Source organism: Aedes albopictus, chromosome 3 (assembly GCF_035046485.1).
Source record: "Aedes albopictus strain Foshan chromosome 3, AalbF5, whole genome shotgun sequence".
Lineage (NCBI taxonomy): Eukaryota > Metazoa > Arthropoda > Insecta > Diptera > Culicidae > Aedes > Aedes albopictus.
This window is the reverse complement of record NC_085138.1, coordinates 226,484,661-226,511,137: the sequence shown is the minus strand read 5'-3', so window position 1 is coordinate 226,511,137 and position 26,477 is coordinate 226,484,661. Positions and strand designations below refer to the sequence as shown.

The 26,477-nt window shown below is 37.9% G+C and overlaps 1 protein-coding gene across 5 annotated transcripts in view; it reads right to left on the bottom strand.

Moving 5' to 3' along the window:
• Positions 1-26,477, bottom strand: part of LOC109397769 (rho GTPase-activating protein Graf) — a 178,426-nt gene that overhangs the window by 32,800 nt on the left and 119,149 nt on the right. Inside the window, exon 1 of one of the 5 annotated variants that reach the window (XM_029878113.2) lies at positions 14,354-15,135. The exons of the other annotated variants lie outside the window; for them this stretch is intronic. The gene's annotated coding sequence lies outside the window, so the exon portion shown is untranslated. Of the gene's footprint in view, positions 1-14,353; positions 15,136-26,477 lie in introns of those variants that run through there. 5 annotated transcript variants of the gene reach the window in all.

Here is a 26,477-nt window from a genome sequence, read left to right as displayed (position 1 = left end):
CGCAGCGGCAGTCTACTATAATTCGCTTGTTATTTCCACTACCCCATTCGGGTTCAGGCGGGCCATGGAAGAAAAGATGCAACCCAAACACGCCGCCGGCCGAGCGGGCTGCCCGCCGCGAACCGATTGTATTGCTGACTTAAGATCGCACACCGACCGGGTTAAAACCCGGCGCGGGTGATGGGAGTGACGGGGAAGTCAACCACAACAATAGAGCATCTTCCAAATGGTAATTGTTTTAACAACTTGTTATTATGAAATCATGGGGTCTCTGCTGGCGGCAGAGAGATGATGCCATGGAAACGGTAAGGCCAACACAATCGCCGAAGAATCCCCACGGTTCTTTTTTTTTCAAGGTTAAACTATACCTAATCATTAGAGCAGACACCCAGACCCCCAGACACGATACTGCGAAAGTTATATCATATCCAACGGTGGGATTATCATCATTCATGCTTCTTATTTGCAATTGATGCTCTTCGAAAAAAAAAATTCAGCTTCGTTCTAGGCTAATCTCATCTGGGGTACGTCTACGACATTATCGATGTCAGGACCTATTGTTTACCTGGACGATGGAAAAATGTGCGCCAGGAAGTCTCTGAGATTAACAACGTACGGTACCGACGGCCGCCTTGGTATAATCTGGAGCGACTGAAGCAATCGGATGGCGCCACCGCAAACGCCCAGAATCTCAAGGCACCATTGATGGTTGAGGGTGAGCTCAATTAAGCCCCTCTCGAGGACTGCTATTGCACGATAAAAGCAGCCATCAACATCGCAGGCGTAGTTGAGTGCAACGTCGTGTATGTGGAACGGAAACGAAGGAACAATTGGTTCGACGATAAGATGAGTGAAGAAAGATTTTGGAAGAGAGGAACGCAGCGAGGGTGGTCATGCTGCAGCACGGGACTTGGAACGTGGAACGATATAAAAGAACGCGGAAACAACACACGGAAGATCTACTAGAAGCTCAACGTATCCCACAAAGGCTTCGGACCGCAAGTCGAAACGTGCACGGATAAGGATAGGAACAACTTGACAGACGCACGTGAGGTGAATGAAAAGTGGAAACAGCACTACTATGAACACTAAAATGCTATGAGGAGCGTTGACCTGGAGGACTGCGGCATCGGCGGAATTAACTACGTCAGTTCAGCAGGAATCAACAACGAGCCAACTCTGCTATCCAGCAGCTTAAGAACAATTAGTCAGCTGGTGAGGATGGTATCGTAGGTAACATTTTCGGGCTCATCTTGATTAAATGAGCCCAGAAAAGTTGGCCACCCTCCCGCACTGACTAATAGTCTGCATTTGGGAGAGTTAACAGCTACCGAAGGAGTGGAAAGAAGTGGTGATATGCCTCATCAACATGTACGGTGAAAAGTTGGAATATAAGAACTTTCGAGTGAAAGCACATCTGAACGCTGCCTACCAAGTCCTGTCCCAGATCATCTCCGTCACCTTTCACCCAGAGTAAAAGAATTTGTGGGAAGTTATCAAGCCGACTTTGTCGGTAGCCGCTCGATAATGAACTTCATCGTGCGAGAAGTCCTTCAAAAAATCCACGGGAAATCCTTCCAAAAATTCCACAAATTACGTCAGGAAATTGAATGTCTGTGGATGCTCCCAGGCGGGAGTCTTGTCACCACTTTTGTGGAATCTCGTATTAGAAACGCTGTTGAGACAACACAATGTGGTTTCCTACTTATGGTTTTACCCACGATAAGCCTCAACAGGCTGCTTCATTTGTATGTCTTAGCTGAGAATCCAACTATAGAACTTCGTATCATTTGATATGTAACCATCCAGTATTTTCGCAACTGCGTTTTCGAGTACTATGTAAAAAAAAGTTGATTAATCGTCACTGATCTGAAGAAGAACCCTGAATCTTCTGGATGTTCCGTTATTGTGAACCCAAAGTAGCTATATGCTTACTTTTTGCTTCATGCGTTTTTACTGTGTTCTTTTCAGGGTGTTCAGTGTGTTTCAGGGTGCACCACTTATGCGTTAGTACCCTCTTCCAGGGTATCTTTTTCTACTTCGCTACCTGTCCATATCTCCATCCTAATCCTAATTTCCTTCCATTCCCTCATCGCCAATCGATGATGAAGAAGGCTTTTGTTGTGACGATGGCACCAATGTCCCAAATGGAGGATAACGTGCCTTTGAAACCTTCTAATACCTGAAGCCTCCCACAGGCTCCTTTCAAAAATTTCCCATTAGACTCCTTAAGGAATTTTTCCAAGAACTTCTACTATAGTTCTTCTAAGGATTTCAAAGATTATTTTCAAGGATTTTACCAGGAGTTCTTCCAAGGATTTTTCCAGAAATTGTTTCCACCATTCATTATTTCAAAGTTCTTCTAGGCTCTAGGGTTTTCTTTTCAACATTTTTTCCATGAATTCTTCTTAAAATACTTTCAACATTTCTATCATATTTTTAGATATTTCCCCAATTTTTTAAATAGTTTTTGTTTTCAAGAACTAAAAACTTCTTCTTTCTTCTTTGTGACTCTACGTCCCCACTGCGACTTGCCCTGCCTCGATTCAACTAAGTGTTCTTTGAGCACTTCCACATTTATTAACTTAAGGGCTTCCTTTGCCTGCCATTGCATGAATTTGTATATTGTGAGGCAAGTACACTATACCCAGGGAGTTTTTTTCGCGACCGGAACGAGAATCGAACCCGCTATTTCCAGATCGGCAACCCATAGCTTTAACCACTAGATTAACTAGAGACCCCAAAAACTTCTCCAAGCTATTTTCTGGAATCATTTCCAAGTAATACTCCAAGGAATCCTCCGGCAATTTCAGAAATACTTTAAAACGCGCTTGCAAAAAATATCCTAAGATTCATCAGCAATTATTTTAAGATTACTCCACGATTTTTTTTTTTTTTTTGAAAAATCTTTCGACAAAATTTTTTTATGATATGTTCGATAAACGTCTCCAGGAAATATTTAAAAAAGTTCGTCCACGGATAAGCTCAGGATTATTTTAAAAAAATCTCCGGCATTTTTAGGCTTCTTCGGTAATTCTTAAGATGTCTCTTTATACCAAGGTTTCCTCAAAAGATGACTGCAATAAATAATATCTTCCAAGTATACATCCAGGAAATCTAAGACTCACACTGAAAATAATCAAAGAACTCTTCCAACTAGATTTTTTGTTCAAGGACTTCTGAAGGAACTCTTTGAAAAATCCCTCCAGGAATTCATTTTAGACCCATACAGAAATATATCTTAGGAATTATTCAGGATTTTTTCCAAAGTTATGTTCAGAAATGCTTCTACGGATCTAGTGGCTAGGGTTGATTGATTTGTCTTTATTTAAGAGGCTTTCCTCGTGGCTAGGGTCCCTACAGTCACAACTGTAAATGCATGACCATGCTGAGGCTGACGGGTTCCATTTCCGGTTGGTTCAGGATCTTTTCGCAAGGAAAATTTCTTTGACTTCCTTGAGCATGTATATCGTCGTATATGCCACACTATATACAGGGTGTTAGGTTCCTGAGTGCAAACTTTTTAAAGGGTGATAGAGGACCATAGATGGTGAAAAAATTATTCTACGCATATGGTCAAACCTCAACCGTTACGTAGTTATTGAACTTCCTATGTTTTTGACTCTCATTGCCTTAAGGCGAAACTGGAAGCATTTCCTCACTTTTTGGTTTTTGATTTTTTATTAAATAACGAAGCAATATTTTCAAAATCGGTTTTCGTACACATGTAGAGGATGGATCAAGGTATCTTCGTAGTAGAAAATGTTTTTCGTTTTTGCACAAACCATTTTTGAACGAAATTTAACAAAAAAATGGTTTTTGAAAAAAAATGGAAAACTTTTTCAACACGAAAAAAAATTGGAAGATACATTGATCCATACTCTACATGTGTACGAAAACCGTTTTTGAAAATATTGCTTCGTTATTTTTTAAAAAATCAAAAACTGAAAAAATGAGGAAATGCTTCCAGTTTCGCCTTAACTAGATATAACTTGAAAATGGCCAAATTGATGGCAATTTTTTTACCCTTATTCGAAAGATTATTGAATTTTCTATCAAATGGCGTCTTTGAATCGATTGGTTTAGTTTTTTTTCATCTGTATTAACGAGATTTTTAACCCTGGGCTAGTTCATCTCGGGACCCACGTTTTACTTCCCTTCCGAAGGAAGAACTCACATTTTGTGAGTTTGTCGAGAGTGGGATTCGATCCCAGGTCCTCGGCGTGATAGTCAAATGTTCTAACCATCACACCAGATCCGCTCCACTGATTGGTTTAGTTAAATAACTTAAATAACTTAAATAAATCTCAACCGTCAAATCTCAACCGTTACGTAGTTATTAAACTTTCCATGTTTTTGATTATTATTGCCTTAACTGGCTATAAGTTTAAAATGGTCAAACTTATCGCAGTTTTTTAAACCGGTTTTCAAAAGATCATTGAACTTTGCATCAAATGGCATCTTTGAATCGATTGGTTTAGTTAAATAACTAAGTTTTCTAGAGCAAAATAGCTCAAAATAGTGTGTTTTAATTTGTTTTTGTCAATTATCTTTGAAACATGCGAAATAAACAAGAATTCTTTCTTTGGCAAAGTTGTGGTCCCTGTTCCACTCTACAGTTTGTTCTTTGACACTAAACTTCTAGCTCTTATCGTTTTCTTGCAATTTCGATTTAAATGTGCGACACAGTTCGTAAAAAAGTACTTACCTTGCAGTTGCAAATGTATGATCTGAAATGCGATGTTTAAATCGAAATTGCAAGAAAACGATAAGAGTTAGACATTTGTTGACAAATAACGAATTGTAGAGTGGAACAGGGGCCACAACTCTGCCAAAGAAAAAACTTTAATTTATTACGCATGTTTCAAAGATAATTGACAAAAACAAATTAAAACACACTATTTTGAGCTATTTTGCTCTAGAAAACTTAGTTATTTAACTAAACCAATCAATTCAAACATGCCATTTGATAGAAAATTCAATAATCTTTCTAATAAGGGTAAAAAAATTGCGATAAGTTTGGCCATTTTCAAGTTATAGCCAGTTAAGGCAATGAGAGTCCAAAACATGGAAGTTCAATAACTACGTAACGGTTGAGATTTGACCATATGCGTAGAACAATTTTTTTCACCATTTATGGTCCTCTATCACCGAGAGATTAATCAATCAATCAACCCTTTAAAAAGTTTGCTCTCAGGAACCTAACACCCTGTATACATGTAAAATGGCCTTCAATAGAGGAAGCCAACATTTGATAATTGTGGGATTTCTTATAGAACACTATGCTATAAGTAGGGTTTGTCACTGTTTGGACGCTTTGGAGCTTCTGCGGATGCAGTAATCCTTCTAAGGATTTTCCAGTCAGTTTTTAATGCATTTCTCTCGTGATTACCCAAGTAACAATAAATACTGAACAGTGAGAGTATAAGCTGAACAATTGCTGGTTAATGATATCCACGGTTGAACACAATGACAGCTGAATATTGGTCTGAAGTATGGCTTGTTCAACCTCTTTAATCAGCAATACATAGATGGCTGAATATTAAGTTGAATAGAATATTATTCATTTCCATTTAAAACATACACCAACAATCTCTGTTGTTCAACCTTTAATCAAATATTTTTTGACAGCCGACACGAGCATAGTTTTCGTGAAGTCCACATCGCTTCTTCTGCTTCAATACAGACTTAGTTCAACTTATGTCCTTGACTATTCAGACACAACAAGTAATGCTCTTGTTTTCGAGGATATGTATACAATTGTGTCTGGAGTAGGTGCTTAGGTGAATGACTATAAATCAGGAGGTCCGAGTTCAATCCCCAGTTTTCCCACAGATTAATTTATACATTCCTAAACATCTCTTCTGAAAGTAGATGCAGCTAATGGTAAAAATAGGCTCACGAAACTGTTAAAGTGTATTTATGCACGCTGATTTTTTTTTACGGTACCGCGTAAAAAAACAGCGTTATTTCAAAAAACGTCGTAAAAATAACCGCGTTATTTCAAAACCCGTTGTAAAACACGAGTTTTTTTTTCAAAAACACGCGCAAAATAGTCAGGATCACATTTAACGTGACTTGACTTTTTTACGACGTTTTTTGAAATAATGCGGTTTATACGACGTTTTTTGAAATAACGCGGTTTTTTACGCGGTACCATTACGTCGTAAAAAAACTTCAGTGTATCTGTATTAACGAGTCATCCCGGGATCCACACTTTACTTCCCTTCCGAAGGAAGAACTCACATTTTGCGAGTTTGTCCGGGAGTGGGATTCGATCCCAGGTCCTCGGCGTGATAGTCAAGTATTCTAACCATCACACCAGATCCGCTCCAAATATTTGTTTAGGAAAACTCCCAGGAGATCTTTTAGGATTTTTTCAAGAATTACTCGAGAAATTCTTTTGAAGATTTCTTTTAAGAGGTGCTGTGCAAATGCATTCCAAGATTCCACCAGAAAATCTTCCAAGAATCCGTCCAAGAATTCGTCAAATGATTTTCTTGAAGATATCTGTAATTTCTGCAAACCTTTTTTTGGAGAAATGGTTTTTACAGCAATTCATTTATTGAATTGTTCAGAAATCCTTGCAAGGATTCCTCCTGAACCTTTCACGAATTTCTTAGTTAATTATTTCAAGGATTGCTCTGGAAATTCTTGAGATTCTTCATCTGGAAATTTTCAATGAGGTGATGCGTGGATAACTCCTTCCAGATTTTTGCTAAGGTTCTTTCTCCAGATTTTTGCATGGTTTTTTGGAGGATTCTTTCGGAAAATCTTTCAAGAACTCGCTTATGGATTTTTTTTTCAAGAATTTTGATGATCCCGTCCAAAAAAATCTCTACAGATTTCTCCAGAAATTCCTGAAGAATTCCTTCCAGATGATTTTTGAGGAATCTTTTCAGAGTTTTTTTCATAGATTCCTCAGAAACGCTCTAAAGATTTCTTCAAAAAATTACCGAAGGTCTATTGCGGATTTTGTCCCGTAATAGACTCACGCGCGGAAAATTATGTTCCACTAAAATATTCTCCCACCGCTTTTCCCATAGATTGGGTTTTGTCACTAACGAAAACAACATTGAAGCCACGCTCTTGGTTGGTGCAATGAATACATGGTTCGTTTAGCTGCTAAATGCCATGCAAACTGACGTGTGAGTATTTGTTTTTTCTCTTCGAAGATTCACTCGAAAGTCTATCAACGAATAAAAATTGCAATAATTAGGTAGTTTCAAATACTCTTTAGTGATTTCTCTAAAGGTCCCATTAGACGTGACAAATAGTTGCCAAACAAGCCCAACAAATGACCAACAAAAAGTGAATCATAGCAACCTTGGATAAATGTCGGACTTTAAGGCGAAACTGGATTGGGTGTCTACTCATAACTCAAAATAAAATTCCCTGAGTTTTCCAGGTTTTTTCCAGATGAAATTTTGAAAGTTTATAATTAAAAAAAACATATTTAAAATTATAACGGGGTAATTAGGGTATCATCGGCAGGTTTGTACTCGTCGGGATTGTTGTCGGCCAAATTGCCTGAAGCTTGATCATATTCAGCTTGATTGGAAAGAATTTAATGCCAACTCTGAGTTTCAACCTTTTGATGCCAACCAAAAAAAAACATGACGAAAAGAACAAAACTGCCGAAAATACGTAAGTTCTCCCACTCTTCAAAAATTTCTGAGCGTAATTTCTGGATTTTTTTCCAAAGTTTCTTCCTGGCTATCCGCAGGATTCTTTCACGAGATATCTGTTTGAGTACGTCCCGATATTTCTTGCGAAGGTTTTCCGATATACTTCCAGAGATTCTCGCTGGATTCCCCCTGATGATCCATCTAAAACTATTCAAAGTTTCTTCAAGTATGTCATTGGTTGAGCCTCGTAGCCATGCGGTTAGAATCAAAATGGATAAGGGTTCGATTCCCGCTCCGAGCGATGGAGTTTTCCACGAGAATCTTATCATTAGCCACTCCGTGTTAAGTTTCGTTCAATCAGTAGAGCCGCCGGCTGAAGCCAGCGTCCGTGTCTTTTTGAGTGGTTTTCCGGGATAGCTATCCAATAGTTTATGTCGGGACTTTTACCGATAGTTTTCCGATATTTCTCTTGTTTTCCTCGCGGATCTTCGTTCGTAGTTGCTTTCAGGAATCCATGAGGTTTTCAGAATTCCTCCTTGGATGTCCTTAATATTTCTTCTCGGGATTACTAGTATTATTAGCTATTACCTACAACTTTTTTCGAGATGTTCCATTTTTTCTCAGGTTTTTCCTGAAGTCCCTATCGAGATTTCTTCACTAACACTTTGCGGAGTTTCTCGCAAGATTTTATTTGAATTCCCTCGAATATTTCTCTAGGAATTTCCTATAAGGTATTTCGTAGGTTATCTCAGGAGACATTCTGAGGAAAACCCGTAGAAGAATCCCTACAATAACTTTGCTAGAAATCCCTAAAGTAGTATCCAGAATTTAAAATTAAATTTAAAATGAAAAAGAACAATTTCTGGTAAAGATTCCGGGAAGAATTTTGGGAATAATGCAGAGAATCTCAGGTGGATCACTGAAAGAAATCCGGCACAACTACAAGGAACAGCCTGGCTCTGAAAGAATGCAAGAGAAGAATTCAATGAGAAATATCAGTAATAACTCCTGTGGAAATCCCAGAAGGCACTCTGGAAAAAATATCTTGGGAGAAATTCCAGCGTAAATTAAGAAAAACTCTGAGAGACATCTCATGACCAACATCGGAAGGAATCTTCTGAGAGAATTTCCAGGAGATACTCCGAGAGAAATTTCAGGTAAAACTCCAAAATAAACCTCGCGAAAACTTTTAAGAAATTCCGAACATCTCGAAGAAAGCCCAAAGCCCAAATTGTTTTAAGATATCACAGGAAAAAAATGAGAGAAATCTCTTGAGGAACTCTTGCTGTAAATTCGTGAAAACTCCTTCAGAAACCCTTGGAGGAACTTTAGTAGAAACCACAGGAATAACTTCTTTAGCAACTCCGAAAGAAATTCTAGGAAGATGTTCTGAGGAAGTCCCATTAGGAACACCGGAAGGAATTGCGTAAAATTTCCATAAGGAATGCCGAAAGAAATTCCACGATTTATCCCGAAAGAAATTCTTATAGAGCATTCGGGATAAATTATGGTAGAAATGCTTCGAAGATATTTTTGAGCAAAACACTGGAGGAACTTCGGGAAAAACCAGCATCCTCGTGAAAAACTCCAGGAGAAATCGGTTGGAATTCAGGAACCCTGGAAGGAATCCGAAAGTATACCTTTCCGGAAAAAAAATCGAAAATGAATACCAAAAAAAAGCGTCAAAAATGCGGAAGGAATTTTATAAGAAATCCTGATAGATATTCCAGGAGGTGTTTCTAAAGAAGTTCCAGAAAGAAACCCTGACGAAATTTCTGGAAAAATTCTTGTAGTGAAATTTCTATAGAGTAAGGTGGGGCAAAAGTTCGACCTTAGTTGATAATTCAACCTGTTTCAAAAAATCGAAGCAGATATAAATAAATAAATACCGTGTGGTGTTTCTACCATCCATGAGCTAAAATTTTGCTGAACAAAGTTACGCCAAATGTCTTTTCAATTTTTAGTTACAACACTTTTTGTATGTGTGTGTTTTATTCGAACTCTTGCCCCACCACTGGGGCAAAAGTTCGAATCCAGTGTTTGTGGAATTTCGCTAACCGTAGCACACTATTTTGACACTTTGGTAATAGGAATACCTGAAACCACTTAATATTTGATGTTAGAACTGGAATACACTTTAAAATTCGATTTGGATTTTACCCAAATCAGGGTTAAATTTACTACACAAAAAATTAGTAGTTTTCCGCCATATTCAGATAAAACAACTTTTTTTTCAACTTTAATCGAATTTTCTCACTAATTCCATTACTCTTAGAGATAATATGTACATTTTGCACAATTTAAGGTTTATACCTAAAGTTGCCACATGACTCGAACTTTTGCCCCACAATTCGAACTTTTGCCCCACTATGCGTAAAATACGATTTCCAAATCTTTTTTGCAAAAAGTTATACATGCTAGAGCATCTTCAAAATATACCTAGTTACGTCCCAAAATAAAATATCGAATTCGAATTCATTAAAATTTCATTCCATGCGTTGGAAGGGCCATCGCATGTTACAACTTTTTGATCAAAAACCAACATTTTGTCATAACTTCTCGAAATATTGATCAATTTTCATAATTTTTGAAGTGAAAGACTCTTTTTCAAAAAGGGCTCGAACAACCTTGACATCCGAAAGAAATAATTTGAATTGAGTTCAAAAACTTCAAAAGAAACTCTTGCCCCACTCGAACTTTTGCCCCACTTCACTCTATGCATTTTTACTACCAGGTTTTTATTCATACGACCCAATGATTTTTCCCTGAGTACTCAAGATATTCCCTGAGTATTTCAGGTTTTTCCCTGTTAAATAAAATTCCCTGAGGATTCCCGGTTTTCCAGGTTTTTCCAGGTAGTAGACACCATGTGGAAGCATTTCCTCATTTTTTTGGTTTTTGATTTTTTATTAACCCTCCATGTAATACCCAATCCCGCCTTTAGACGGGGTATAGTTTGAGCATTTTTGTAATTTTTGTGTCGTGGAAAATCATTTTTTTTATATTTTTGGCAAATATTTAGGACTGTTCTGTATATCTTAAAATGGTTTTTGGTGTATTTCAAAGCGTATTTACATTTTTTTTAAATGATTGAAAAAATGATGTTTAAGTCACCTTTTAGAAGTCATTGTTTATTTTGTATTGAATCGCTACAATTAGCATATTTTAAATTTTTCCCAAATCAAACTATCCTTGTTTAATAGTTTAAGGGAATCGAATACACCCTAAAATTATTTTCCATAAAATTACACGGAAAATAAAATTTTCTGTGAAAAAAAATTAAAATAATAATATTTCAACAATAATCATAAAATCTCAAAATGGAGTAGTGTGCGGTAGTTTGGCAGCAGCAAAGTTTCGCGCGCTCGCTTTGCTAGATTTTTGCGATTTTTTTTTTCTCTGCGGGGCTTCGACGACGGGACGCCAAGCAGTCAGTAGTGTGCGGTAGTTCGGCAGCAGCAAAGTTTCGCGCGCTGGCTTTGCTAGATTTTTGCGATTTTTTTTTCTCTTCTCTCTGCGGGGCTCCGACGACGGGACGAGTGTGCGCGCGCCGTGATTCGAGTCGGTTCCGAATTTTTCGCTTCCCATCGGCGCTAGTTTCCAATACACTTTTAGTTGATAATAAATATTTTCTTTCATTTTTTTGCATTTACACAAAAGAGTGAAACATGTTAGCTTGGGTTCGCCGGTCGAGAAAAAATCCGGGCGCCGACAGGTGAGTCGCGTTCAGTGTATTTCTGTGTGGAATAGACTAAAAGTTTCTGCTCCCTAGTGGAGTGGAGACGCGCGATAGAATTTTCTTTTTGGCTAGTTTTTGTGTAGAAAAGTGGTCGGTTGTTAACGGCGGTTTGTGTATATTGATCCATTGTCAAATCATATCACCAGCCATAGGTGACTCCCGGACTGACAATGTACCTTACCCTACTAACAATAAAATCCTTCCTGAGACAAACGTGGAGATGCAGCGAGTCGCGGTCTTTTTAAAAACGTTTGTCTTACTAACATTCCCTTCCATCCTCGATGACCGTAAGGACGTGGCCGGCGACGTTATTGACCTTATTAAAATTGAGAGCTCTCGACCTGTGTACATTGAGAATAGTAAGCTAGTCCCAAGCCCTATTCATTGGTTCCTTGTGCAATTTCGATTGCTCTGGTCAATCACGGAGTAGCAACTACGAATTGTGCGGTCATCTATGCTCATGCTCATGCTCAATAATCATAAAATCTCAAAATGTTTTCATCTCAAAAAATCCGTACCTCAAATTGGCTTCCAGGAAAAATATAAAAGTGTGGGGATGTTCAAAAATAAAAATTAGAAAAATCAAAAACTGAAATTCACGAAATCGAGAATTAAAAAGAATCATCTTCCAAAACATGTTTAAATCGATTTTAAAATGACGAAAAATGATATTTAGATCAAAATCAAAAATTTGGGTATTAGAGGGTTATTAAATAACGAAGCAATATTTTCAAAATCGGGTTTCGTGCACATGTATAGTACGGACCAAGAAATCTTCTGAATTTTTTTGAAGTGCAAATTGTTTTCCATTTTTGCAGAAACCATCTTTTTGTGAAATTTTGTTCAAAAAGGGTTTTTGCAAAAACGAAAAACATTTTCCACCGCAAAAAAAATCAGAAAATACCTTGATCCATACTCTACATGTGCACGAAAACCGATTTTGAAAATATTGCTTCGTTATTTAATAAAAAATCAAAAACCAAAAAGTGAGGAAATGCTTCCAGTTTCGCCTTAATGGCAAATATTTGGCATAATGACAAACAGTCTAATGGCAACAGTTTTTTTTATTATTTCTTCCAAGAATTCATTTTTAAAATAAGATGTAAGGATCTTCAGGAAATCCCGGAATTTTTTTTTTTAGAAATACAGAGAGAGAAATATACAATAATGTACAAAAATATTATTTTTAAAAGTCCATGAAAGAATGCTTAAAGAAATTATTCAAGGACTTTTTGTAAATATCCGTAGAAAAATTTCTGGAGGAAATATCAAAATATCTTTGATAGAATTTCTGGAGAACAAAATTAACAAATCCTTAAAAGAATTCTTAGAGGAGTTATTGAAAATTTCTAAATGAATCCTTGTAACAATTTCTGGAAGAGATCTAGTTCTAGTTCAGGAGGTGTCCTTAGAATATTTTCTGGAAGAATTCCAAAAAAATGACCGGAATAACCCTTTGAAGTATTCCTGGAGGAGTTCTTGAAGTTATGGGAAGGATTTTTGAATTCCTGGAGGATTCCTTGAAGATTTTCCTCGAGGAATCCTTATACGAATCCCTAGAGTAATCATGAAAACTCGAGGAATCCTTGGAGAAATTCATGAATGAACCTTTGGGTAGTTAAGTGAGGATTTTTGGAAGAAGTTTTGGAGAAGTGATTCGAAATTTTTCTGTAGGAATATGGGAAAGATAACCCTTTTTAAGAAATCTCAAGAAATTCTTAAAAGAGCACTTTGGAAGGAATGTCTCGAAGGATGTCTGAAGGAATCATTTTTGGAGGAGCCATTGGAAAAAAAATCCTGTGGAGGCCCTTGTAAAAAATCTAAGAGGAATCATTAACAGACTCCTCGAAGGAGTTGCTTACAGAATTTTTTGGTGGGATCCTTGATAAAAATCTTTGGAAGGAATTTTAAAAGGAATTCTTATTTCTGATGGAGTGATTTTTTGTAGCAATGTTGGAAGGCTGCCTGGAAGAACTCTCTTGAGAATTTTCAACGAAATCTTTGGAAGAATGCCTTGAGGTGTCCCCGTAAGGATTGCAGGAATATTCTTTGGAGGTATTTTTGGAGAAATCTTTGTAAGAATGCCTGAAGAAAAAATGCATTTTACTGCAGGCCTCAAAAGGTTAAATTGTTATAAAACAAGTAATACTATTAAAGCATGTTTACAAAAAAAAAACATTATCTCAATTTTCATACGAAGCAACGCTACACTTCAAGGTAATGATTACATACATCACCACATGACACCAACAATATCACATCTCACAATAAGATTTCCATCGTGCTATCTGCCTAACGAAGAACAGCTGTACGGTTGCAGTTTCTACTTTTCCGTCGAGTTTTCTTCGCATTTCACCCCCATTTCCACGTACGAACATAAGGACACACACACTCAAACCGTTGCGAATTTCCAACAAAGCAAAGTTCCCTCAATCCGTCAGTCAGATTCACGCCAGGTATGATGTCACCAGGAAAAGTCACGCCAACCATCATCGTTCGTCGGTCGTCGGTAGCGACAACAACCACCTACCTACTGATTCCGTTCCGTTTTAGGCTTGGGTGGCTAATTTTACCATCCTAATAGGGTTACATAATCCACCGGGCCAAATTGGACTCACTGGCCGTCTAATTTGCGGCATACCATTTACACGCTTTCTTTGACACGGCGACAGACTTCGCATATATCCTTAGCGGCGGCAAGTGAGCGTGTGTTTGCCACGCTAGCTCCGTTTGACCGGAGCGACGAATTTCATTGACCGATGGAGATGTTTACGCACACTCATTTTGACCGAGGAAAACTCCTTGGTTTCACTCACGCACACACGTAGTCCACATGGGGGCTTCAACTTTAGCATTTATCAATGGAAAATGGACAATATGACGTTTACGATCAATCATTTGGAAAATTATGTAAATTTTCAAATTATTTTCTTCGTTTCGCTATCCACTAATAGACAAATATGACATAATTGAAAGCCATTCTTACACTGATTTGTATCACCCGAATGAGAACGATTTTCTTCCTATTTTACGCTGGCAGGTTAGATTGCAGATTTTTCGATCATTTTCGCTCAATGTTACTTATTTTAAGCAAATATTGTAATACACTTTATCATACACGTATTCGCGATAATCATTCACATCCGTTATTGCTCTTATTGCACATATCGTTTGTTTAGGACAGCTGCGTTACAATTTTCCACCATTCGAACGATTGATTTGCAGTCGAATTTTCTTCCTGCGTAGACCAACGCGCTTCCACCGAAAAACACTTTTCACTTGTTCACCTTTGCCCTGTTGTTGGTCGCAATCGACATAATATCATAGCCAGAACACTTGCGCCAATCCAGGTGCAACGAACATCGATAACATTTAATCCGGGAACCAAGTTCTTTTTCGATCGGATGAAAAATTGTCACACGCGAGGAAAAACTCAGGATATGTGTTGAAAGTGAAAAACCGAGAATATTTATGATGATCCTAGTGCACACACATCCTTTGCTGCCACCATTGCTGCTGCTGCCGAATGTATGTTGTGGTGTGCGGTGGTCGTCAACCATCAGAGCAGCGATGCGATGTTGTGTTCGCCGTTTCCTCTCAGGATTTGCGGAGGGGGTGGAAAAAGGCGCGGAAAACCTCCGAGTTCACCCGCACGAAGCACAGTGGGTGTGCGATTTTCGGACGGTTCATGCAAATAGCATATTGGAAAAATGGAAGGATTTCGCTTGGACTCGCCTGGATTACAATTGGAAGCCCGACGGTTCCACATGGAATTTTCAGGATAACGAGGATTTATTAGATATATGCTTAGAATCCTCAGGATTGCAATCGGAATCTCATGGATTTGGCCAGGACCCATAGGACTATGATCGACGTCCCCAGAACTAAGTTTGGAATCCCTAAGAAGTCCCAAGAACTTCGATTGGAATCTCCATTATTTCACCCGTAATCCCCAGTACTTTGTATGAAATCCACTGGATTACGCTCGGAATCCCAAGAGCTAAACTCTAAATTTACATTATGCTATGAATCCCCACGATTTTGCAAGTTAGTTATTCGCTCATAATTCGATTAACTAAACACAGTATCTCCAAAACTACGCTCGAAATTCCTAGAACTGCATTCAGAGCTCACAGAATTACATTCAATATATCCAACGCCATCGAAGATCGTCCTTAGAGAACCACCGGTCTTATTAGAGTCTTCTACATGGTGCATTTGGTGTGGGGATGATTCTTTTTTGACCGCAGCTTTTTTTGGAGCCCGTAGTTGGCACGATGATGCGCCTTCGTATTTCACGGCTCACGTTATTGTCAGCCGAATCGAGGTACCGCATTCAAGGAACCGAGGTAGACGAATTCTTCTACCATCTCGAAAGTATCCCCGTCTATCGTAACATTGCTGCCAAGACTTGTCCTGTCTTGCTCAGTCCCACCTGCCGGCATGTATTTTGTCTTACCCGCATTCACCACCAGTTCGACCTATTCTGCTTCACGTTTCAGGCGGGTGTACATTTCTGCCACCGTTCCAAATGTTCTTGCAATAATATCCATGTCATCCGCAAAACAGACAAATTGGCCGAATTTCGTGAAGATCGTACCCCGGCTGTTGAGCCCGGCACGTCGCATAACACCTTCCAGGGCGATGTTGAATAGTAGGCAGGAAAGTCCATCACCTTGTCGTAGTCCCCGTCGAGATTCGAATGAACTGGATAGTTCACCCGAAATCCTTACGCTGTTCTGCACACCGTGCATCGTTGCTCTTATCAGTCTGGTTAGCTTCCCAGGAAAGCTGTTCTCGCACAGTATCTCCTAAACTATGCTCGGAATACCTAGAGCTTCATTTAGAGCTTTCAGCATTACGCTTAAAATATTCAAAACTACGCTTGTACTTCCAAGGATTGCACTTCAAACTCAAACTCAAAGAATCCTTTCGATGGGAAAGTCCCTACGATATCCACATAATTACAGTTGGAATCCTCTGAATTACGCTCTAGGAATTCAGAAGATCATGCTTGGAATCTCCAGGATTTCGTTTGGAAGAATTACGGTTGGAATTCCAAGAATTATTTTCGAAACCCATGGGATTACACTTCGAAACCCAAGAATTACGCGGATTCATAAGATCAACGTTTGGAATCCTCAGAATTGCATTTGGATTCTCTAGGATTGAACTGTGATCCCCTGGATCATGATCGGCATCCCCAGAACTAAGCTTGGAATTCCCAGGATTGAAATCCCCATTATTCCACACGGAATCCCCAAGGATACGTTTGGAATCCCAAGAGTAGGTACTAAATCTACAGTATTACGCTATGAATCCTCAGGATTTCGCTAGAAGTTCCACATATTACGCTCGTAATACGAATAACTAGACTCAGTATCCCCAAAATTACATTCGGAATCACTGAAACTACATTTAGAACACTCAAAATACCCAAAACTATGCTTGGAATTCCAAGGATCACATTTAAAATCCAAAGCATTACATTCAGATTCCTCAGGCTTACGCTAGAAAGATCCCCAAGAATTTCCCATAATTACGGTGGGAATCCTCAGGATTACAGTAGGAATTCAAAATTTCATGCTCCGTAAAACTAGGCTCGGAATCTCCAGGATCCCGCTTAGGAGAACTGTGCTTGAAATTCCCAGGATTACTCTTAAAATCCAAAGAATTACGCGAATTTATAAAATCTACGCTTTGAATTCTCAGGATTACATTTGAAATGCCTAGGATTTGACTGGGATCCCCTCGATTATGATCGGCATTCCCAGAACTAAGCATGGAATTCCCAGGATTATGCTTGTAATCCCCAAGATTATGCCTGAAATTTCAAGAACTACGATTGAAATCCCCATTACTTTACACGGAATCTTCTGGATTACGCTCGAAATCCAGACAGTTAGGCTCTAAATCTAAATCTGCTATGAATGCCTAGGATTTTGCAAGGAATCCCTAGGATTTTGCAAGGAATCTCAAATTCGAATAACTGGATTCAGTATCTCCAAAATCATGATCGGAATCCCCAACACTACATTTGAAACTCCATTGCGCTCAAAATATCGAGAACTACGCTTGGAATTCCAAGGATGACACTGAATCCTCGAGACCCTTAAGGAATCCCCATACTAACGGTTGGAATCCTCTAGGAATACCAAAAGCTATGATCAGAAGAGCTGGGCTCGGAATCTTCTGGATTATGCTTGGAAGAACTGCGCTTTAATTTTCCGGTAATACACTCAACATAACTCAAAAAGATGCTCGAAATCATTGGAAATGCGTTTCAACTCGCCAGGATTAGCTTAAATAAAATCAAAAGAACAACGCTCGGAATCTCCTTGATTCCCCCTCAATTCTAATCCTCAGAATCTCATTAGAATCTACTCAAAATATTGTCGGGATCCATTCCTTCGGATTTCCCTCGGAATCCTCTCAAAATCATCTTGGCATATTCTCGACCCACGAAATTAACAGGAACCTCTTGAGATTCTTTCGAAATTCTTTGCATTGTTTCGAAATACCCCTGGTGAGGGTAGAATGGGCTTTGAATTATGATACACATAAATAAAAAAAAAAAAACTCCCTCTCAGAATGCCTCCAGAACACTACCAGAATCGTAACGTCATCTTCTAAGAACCCTCTCAAAATTCGCTTGGAGTTCTCTCAAAATCTTCATGGAGCTCTTTTTGAATCATCTCGGAATCTCAACTATCTATCGCATTTACTAAATAAAAGTTCTATGAAGCACTCTTACGCAAGCGTTAGCCCGACAGGCTGTTATGGAGCTATTTTCATTTGTTGTGACCCTTTTGGAATTATTTTTGGAATATGCTTAGAATCCACTCCAAACCATCTTGGAATCATTCAGAAATCTTTTATGTTTTTGTTTTTGAAATCATTTTGAAAGCATCTTCGAATCTCCTCTCGAAATCCCTAAATATTCTCAAATACGTCTAAATATTCTAAAATATAAAATATATTCGAAATACGTCTAAATATTCTCAAAATCCCTATCATTTTATTTTATTTGACGTCAATCATTCGTAGACCGTTAGTTACATAAGTAAGCTTAGCTGTACATTTTATATTGCACTATTCCACTTAACAATATTTATTAAGTTGGTTTTGAGTATCATAAAAGTATTTTTTCAATTTTGTCCGCGTCATGGTAAGATCAATCCATTCACAATGTTGATTATAAGTGGACATCGTCTGATTTAGTGGACCGAATTTAGCGTAATTACTACGGTGAAAATCTACATCTGATTTGAAGGACTTTATTATATGACAGTTTGAACGACCCTGAATGTCCCAAAGGTTTATAATAATATCAACTAGACTTCAGATTGATCCAGTAATCACGGTTAAATATGCAAGTTTACTCAGTATATCAGATATGGCTGCCATTACGAATGTAGGCCTGAAGTTCTGAACTACAAGGTAGTTTAGCAGATCTGGAATATCAGAAAGCCGGCTTCTTAGTTTAGACGACTCTTAATGTCCCAAAGGTTTACAATAACTTCTAGTAGACTTCAGGTTGGTCCAGTTAATGCAGTTGATTATGCAACGTTACTCATTATAACAGATATAGCTACTGTTACGAGTGTGGACCTGAAGTTCTGAACTCCAAGGTAGTTTGGCTGACCTGGAATATCCGTACAGTGTCTATAAATGACATTGTAGATTTCAAGAGCTTCACGGATCCCAGTAGATTATACAATGCTATAATTTATGACGAAAACACATCAAATTATTCTAGTAGATTTGAAGGAAAAGTTTGGAACACCTAGAACATTACAGAATATGAAACACCTTTTGAATTCTTGACAAAGGTTAAATGAATACATATGAACGTAACCCATATCCAAATTCAGCTTTTAGAACAACTGGTAGGGTTTCGAACTACTTGGGCACCCGCGTCAATTCCCGGCACCTCACAGCAAAACTAATCAAAATAGGTATCACTTGCCGCATATTTTCCAAACGCACTACCGTATGTAATCATCTCCCGCAACATTTCCGCAACGGGATCCACAGTCAATGAGCTATACGTTCACTCTGAAGCCGCACAAGTGCTCAAAACAATTAATATACGCTAACGAGTGCACTTTGTCAGCACAAAGACGAGTGCCGAAGTGATTTCCCATTTAATTCTGCTAGAAGTTTGGGTTCATTCAAATATTACGTAACGCAAAATTTGACAATCCAAGACCCCCTCCCTCCCTCACGTAACAAATTTTGTATGGAAAATTTTGAAACTTTGTATGAAGCGTAACACGAAGCCAGACCCCCTCCCTCCCCCTTTAGCGTTACGTAATATTTGAACGAACCCTTTGGCACTGGTGCCGAGAATTGGCACTAGACTAGGTGCAGTAAACTCGTTTGAAATCAACTTTGCTGCAGAAAATCATCACAACAATCACTGTTAACAACAAGTTCACGCAATAAGGTATCTTGGAAGAAGTTGACGAAAACGATCGTTTCGTAGTAAATTTAGGGAATGTACAATTTTGTTTACCTGTTGGCCGGGAATGGGGTCAAAAACCCTATGTCAATTATTTCGTTTCTCCAAATTTATGGTGTTCAGGAAGTTCTAGATTTTTAGTAAAGTATGAAATACAAATATTCCCATTTGCAACAACTTTGCCGAAGACAGTATTCTGTTTTATTGAATGTGTAATTTTATACAGCCGTTTCTATGTTGGGGTCATATATGACCCCTCTGGCTCCAAAGGGTTAAAACCATTTTAACTTCTGGAATGTAAAAGTCTGTTTACTCAAATACTGAACACATGAAACATTCCTTTTCATCAAAACGCCCAAAATTATTTCACATTTCCAGGCCTAAAAGTGTATCTCTCAATAAAAAAAAATGCATTTAAATTTAATGACTTAACTTGTATCTTACAAATCATGAGATCCAATAAATGCAAATATTTGTGAGCTGCATTTACCGGATCTAACAGCAAGTGTTTCAAGCAAAAATCACGTAACTCCTGTACCGAAATCACACCCGCGCACTGAACGGCCATCCAATGTTGAATCAAGGTTCATTTGCCACAAACAAGCACAGGTTGTACAGCAAATACACGAAACATCCAGTTTTCGCCTACGTATCCTGGCCTGGCACTGGCACTGGCATGAATGAATCCAGGAGAGATAGCAAACAGTCAGTGGACGTCCAAAATGGTATAGGGTGAAATTGGCGCATGCGATTTCGCTACGGTCCAAAACAGAAGTTTTCCCTCTTGTTACGTCTATCAACATTGTCAACCAGTCTTCCGTCTAGCCATAGTCAGTCAGTTAGACAGTGTGCGAGAGCGGTGGGTGAATTCATCATTCAAAATCATCCGCGCGGCGGAGTTGGTGACAGTATTGAAGGCGACCTATCAATACTGGTGTAGGTGGAGGCCTCGTGTAACCTATTGCAGTTGATGACGACATCAATGTCCCGAACTGACTGACTGACTGGTAAAATGCGTGCCACGCGCGCGGGACATAAAAAAGGTCGCTCCCTAACGGCCGTGCAGACAAATTGCACGTTTTGGGCCGCCAAAGAGGAAGGGTGAATGCGCGGTTAATTGGATTGAAAGGCATATAGGGATAGCAAACATAGGGATCGTTAGACCAAATCTCATTAATGGAGATAGAATTTCTTCGCTTCGAATGGTTGAGGTGAAAATGTAGAAAAGTCACAGTGCATTTTAAAGCTAAATGGTCTGCGATCTTTTCTGCAGTTGGGGCCTCGATTTGCCTATCGTAGGTCTTTCAGACAAGCAATAATTCATATTTTTAAAAATATACAGGGGATGGGGTCTCCAGTTAGCCTAGTGGTTTAGACTATCCCAGTAACATTTTTTAATCAAATAGACTAGAGGAGGTTCTTAGAACTATCGTGAAACCAAAATAAAAGCTATAAGGTTTTACGACGATTCTTAAAACCTCTACAAACTAATTGGTCATCACAATGTTACTTGGGTATGGATCGCCAATCCAGAGACGGCGGGTTCGATTCCCGTTCCGGTTGAGAAAATTTTCCGACTCCCTGGGCATAGTGTATCATTGTACTTGCCACACAATGTACAAATTCATGCAAGGCAAAGAAAGCCCTTCAATTAATAACTGTGGGAGTGCTCTAAGAACACTAAGTTGAAGAAAGGCAGGCAAGTTCCAATGCGAACGTTGTGCCATAAAGAAGAAGAAGAAGAAGAAGAAAGGATAGGCAAAATGATCGGGGCAGATAAATTTTTCACCAAAAAAAAAATTCAACTAGCTGTAACCAAGGTTGCGACCATTCATTTGCAAAGATTTACATTCATTTGCTATTATCTCAGTTCAGAAGCATGCTATCGAAAAACGCGGTGAATGTAAATTTCATTCACGCTGTGGAAAGTTGCCTTCACAGCTCGCTCACGACTTTGGAATGCGTGTGCGACCCCAATGTTATTCGGCAAACTTTCAGATAAAACTACAAGGTTAAATTCATCCATACATTGTTTTTCGATAGCATGCTTCTGAACTGAGATAATAGCAAATGAATGTATATCTTTGCAAATGAATGATTGCAACCTTGGCTGTAACTTTTCGAAAAGTGCATCAAAAAACCTCAAATTTTTACAGTGAGTGGGTCGAAATTTAGGAAAGATCGGGCTATTCTTCATGAAATAAGAAAGATTCTATTAAAAGGCCTTATTATTCGATAGCCGAATTTGAACTGATATACCTCCGGATTCAATGAACCGAATGCAATGAAAATTTGAGCCATCATGACGAGCTTGGAAAAACGTTTCACTCAACTTCAACTTGTTTATCAGAACAATATGCTGCTGTGAACAGAACAGGATGCTGCTGCTGTGGTTGTTGCTGTTGGCTGAGTTGTTGCTGTCTGCTGGGCTACTGGAATCACTCATGAGAACTAAATCACAAATAGAGTTTTTTTTGTCAATACCTGAATTTATATTAGAAGATTGTGAAAAATAATGTTGCTACACGTAATTCCTACTTGCAATTTAGAGTTTTATTTGCGTCATTTGTTTAATTTGGTTGGTTTTGAATAATGTTTTTTTGCAATTTGGCACTATAAAACTCATTTTATACTTGCCGTTTCAATATCCTAACGGCCTACTTTTCCGTACTATCCAAACAAATGCATTATGGTTCATAATGCACCTCATTTGGGTAACATTATGAATCATAATGCATTTGTTTGATTGACAACCTGTGTTACCACAGTAAAAACTTGAAAAACTGTGATGGTTATAGCACGGCTTGCTTGATTCAGATTTCGTGTGGGAGCACGTGGTCGTTCCCATTCAACCACCGAGAAGCACAATGATATTGATGGAAATGATCATATTCTAGTGAATAATTTTGATCATTGCAAAAAATGTTGTATGCAACTCGTTGCAAAACTCGATTTTTACAGCACTCTTCGTATTTATCCAACTCGGCAAGCCTCGTTGGATAAATGTACGACTCGTGCTGTAAAAATCATCATTTTGCAACTCGTTGCATAAATAACTATATGAAGATAGTTATTATACACAGCATTGCTTCTTTTACACTCTTTTCATTGATAATGGGTAGTCATAACAACACTAACACCTCTACGAATATCTGTTTACCTGGTATTGTGATGAAATCTATGTTCGTCGCGGATAAGTTATCGATTATGTCTTTAAATGTTCAAAGTCTGTGTGCTAGGGATATGCTTAAGTTTGATGAGCTGCGTCAAATTATGAGTGTATCCAACGTAGATATTGCATGCGTGAACGAAACGTGGTTAAATGAGAATATTGATACGAATACTATACATATCGATGGCTACAACACGATTAGAAATGATCGTTCTGGTAAAATTGGAGGTGGTTTGATCGTCTTTTTGAAGAAACGGCTGAAATATAAAACAGTTGAAGCATCCCATGTGATAATTGGTGAGCACACTATTGAATACATATTTTGTGAAATTTTGCTCAACAATAGGAAACTGTTGATTGGTAGTTTTTATAATCATCCTGATTTGGAATGTTCAGACTTGATTTTCCACAAGTTAACAGATCTTGGACATCTGTACGATGAGGTTTTATTACTGGGGGATTTTAATACCAACATTTTGAAGCAATGTGGTAAAACTGATCGCTTTTTAGATACCCTCGATGCGCTTGGAATGAAAACTATTGGTAAAGAGCCAACTTTTTTCCATTCGTATGGTGCATCACAACTCGATTTAATCATCAGTAATAACCCAGACAAGATCCTACGGTTTGGACAAGTTAGTGTCCCAAATATCTCGCATCATGACCTTATTTTTGCTTCAGTTGATGTTAGCACTACGTTTGAAGAAAGTGTTTTTTACTATAGAGATTACAAGAACGTGAATCCTAATATTGTAATCAACGAATTCCATGACCTTGACTGGGATCTTTTTTATTCATATACGAATCCAGATACTTTAATAGGTATATTCAATGAATATATCAAATCTCTTCACGATAAATGTGTTCCATTAAAACGAATCAGAAATACTGTTGCCCAGCGAAATCCCTGGTACAATGCACAAATACAGAGGGCCATGATTGACAGAGATCGGGCATATAAAAAATGGAAACTCACTCGAAATGAAGATGATTTTAAAACTTTTAAAAAGCACAGAAATGCTACTAACTCTTTAGTAACTAAAACTAAAAATAGTTATTTCAATAACCAGTTGGATATAAAAATGCCTTCGCGGCAACTTTGGTTAAAACTACGCGAACTTGGATTCTCCACTCGCTCATCTAGTGTCGATGTTGATTTCACTGCAGAAGAAATCAATAAGTCTTTTCATCAACATTTTTCCCCACGAACTGAGAATGTGGCTGCGAGTATTGTTGACGTACCTGATGGTTTTACTTTCCAGAACATCGGTGAATACGACACAATTAATGCTATTTTTGAAGTAAATTCCAACGCTGTAGGTCTTGATGAACTGCCCATTAAATTTATCAAATTTATTTTGCCATTGCTCCTTCAGCCTATAACGTATTTATTCAACTGTATTATTGAATCATCAGTTTATCCGAATGCATGGAAATTATCTAAAATCATTCCAATAAAAAAGAAAAATAATAGTAATTTACTTGAAAATCTGCGTCCTATAAGTATACTTTGTGCCTTATCGAAGGCTTTCGAGCGAATCTTGAAAAAACAAATTTGTACCTTCGTTCAAGATAATCAGCTACTCTCCGAATACCAATCTGGATACCGTCCAGGACACAGTACCAAAACAGCAATGATCAAGATTTGTGATGACATTGGTATTGTTCTTGATAAAGGAAACAAAGTTATAATGATATTACTGGATTTTTCAAAGTCATTCGATTCAATTTCTCATTCAATGGTCTGTAAAAAACTAGCGCATCAGTTTCTATTTTGTGAAAAATCTGTCCAGTTAATTTGTTCTTACTTGACCAACCGCAGACAAGCCGTATTTTCCAATGGGATATTATCTAGCTTCCTTGATGTAACTTCAGGTGTACCGCAGGGTTCGGTTTTAGGTCCAATCCTTTTCAGCTTGTACATCAATGATGTTCCATCTGTTATCAGGCACTGCTCATATCACTTATTTGCCGATGATATACAGTTGTATTTTAATTGTCAAAATTTCAACATCGAAACAATTGAGCGTATGATCAACGAGGATCTTGAATCTATAAGGAAATGGTCTGAAAAGCATTTTCTTAGATTAAATGCACGTAAAACTAATGCTCTTTTGATTACCCGCGGTAATAATTCAGATGTTCCTAGAATTTTAATTGGTGATGATCCAGTGATATTTGTTGACAAAGCTATCAGTTTAGGTTATACAATTGAAAAATCGTTCAAATGGGATAAATATGTATTAGGTCAAGTAGGTAAAATTTATGGTGTTTTAAGGACTCTTAATTCCAAAGCCAATGTGTTGAACGTAGACATAAAATTGAAATTGTTCAAATCTTTCATATTACCATACTTTTTATCTTGTGATTTTGTGTTTTCCGGCGTTACGTCTTGTACCCAGCAAAGACTCAGAGTTGCACTTAATTCATGTATTCGTTTTGTCTACAGCCTTAATCGTTTTGACCATATTTCGCACCTGCAATGCTCTCTGTTGGGCAACTCTTTTACTGGTTTTTACAAGGCACGTGTTTGTATTATCATGCATAAGTTAATTCTTACCAAATGTCCTAAATATTTGCACGCAAAAATGAGGCCTTTACGGAGTAACAGAAGTAGAAATTTTTCTATTCCTGTTCATAGTACATCCCAATATGCGAGTACGTTTTTCGTAAGAGGTGTAAGTTTGTGGAATACTCTACCGAATTTCTTGAAGGAAATGAATTCTATTTTAGTGTTTAAGAAGCAATGCAAAGTGTATTTTAATTAGTTTATTTTTGAGTTTTGTATTTGTAATTTGTGTTAGTAATTGTTAGTCTGTTGTTGCTATGACGCGTTCCAGTATTCAATACTTTGTAGCAATTAAAAGATGTAAATCTTACGCTGCGAGTTAAATAATAAATAAATAAATAAATAAATAAATAAATAAATATAACTTTTGTTCTCATAAACAATTTGGGGATTGATGGGGGGTTGATTTGATTTATTAAATCATTTTTTTGAAGAATTGGTCTATTCTTAACATGCATTTAATAACTTTTTTAAATTTACTATCGGATATTTTGTTACTTTCATTCAAAGCATACACTCCCGATCAAAAGTTTGGGGTCACCCCCTCAAAAATATGTCATTTTTTTAGGCCCATATCTTCGCCAATTTGCGTCCGATTTCAAAACCCTAGGTCTCATTCAAAAGATAATAAGTCAAAGAAACTTTGAACATGATTTAAAAGAAACTTTTTCAAAAAAAAGTATGTAAACTTAACCCAAAGTTGCCAAATTTTTTGAAAAATGAATAAAATCTTACGGCAGTGTCGCTGAAAATTGGGTCGACCAAATTTAAAGATGAGAGCTATTAGCTCTCAACTGCTTTTTACAGAACTTAGTTAAAAAATCTAGAAAAAAAATTATTAAGTAAATTAACTCTTCATGTCATCGACCAAAAGTTTGGGGTCACCCCTCAAAATGATGTATCGG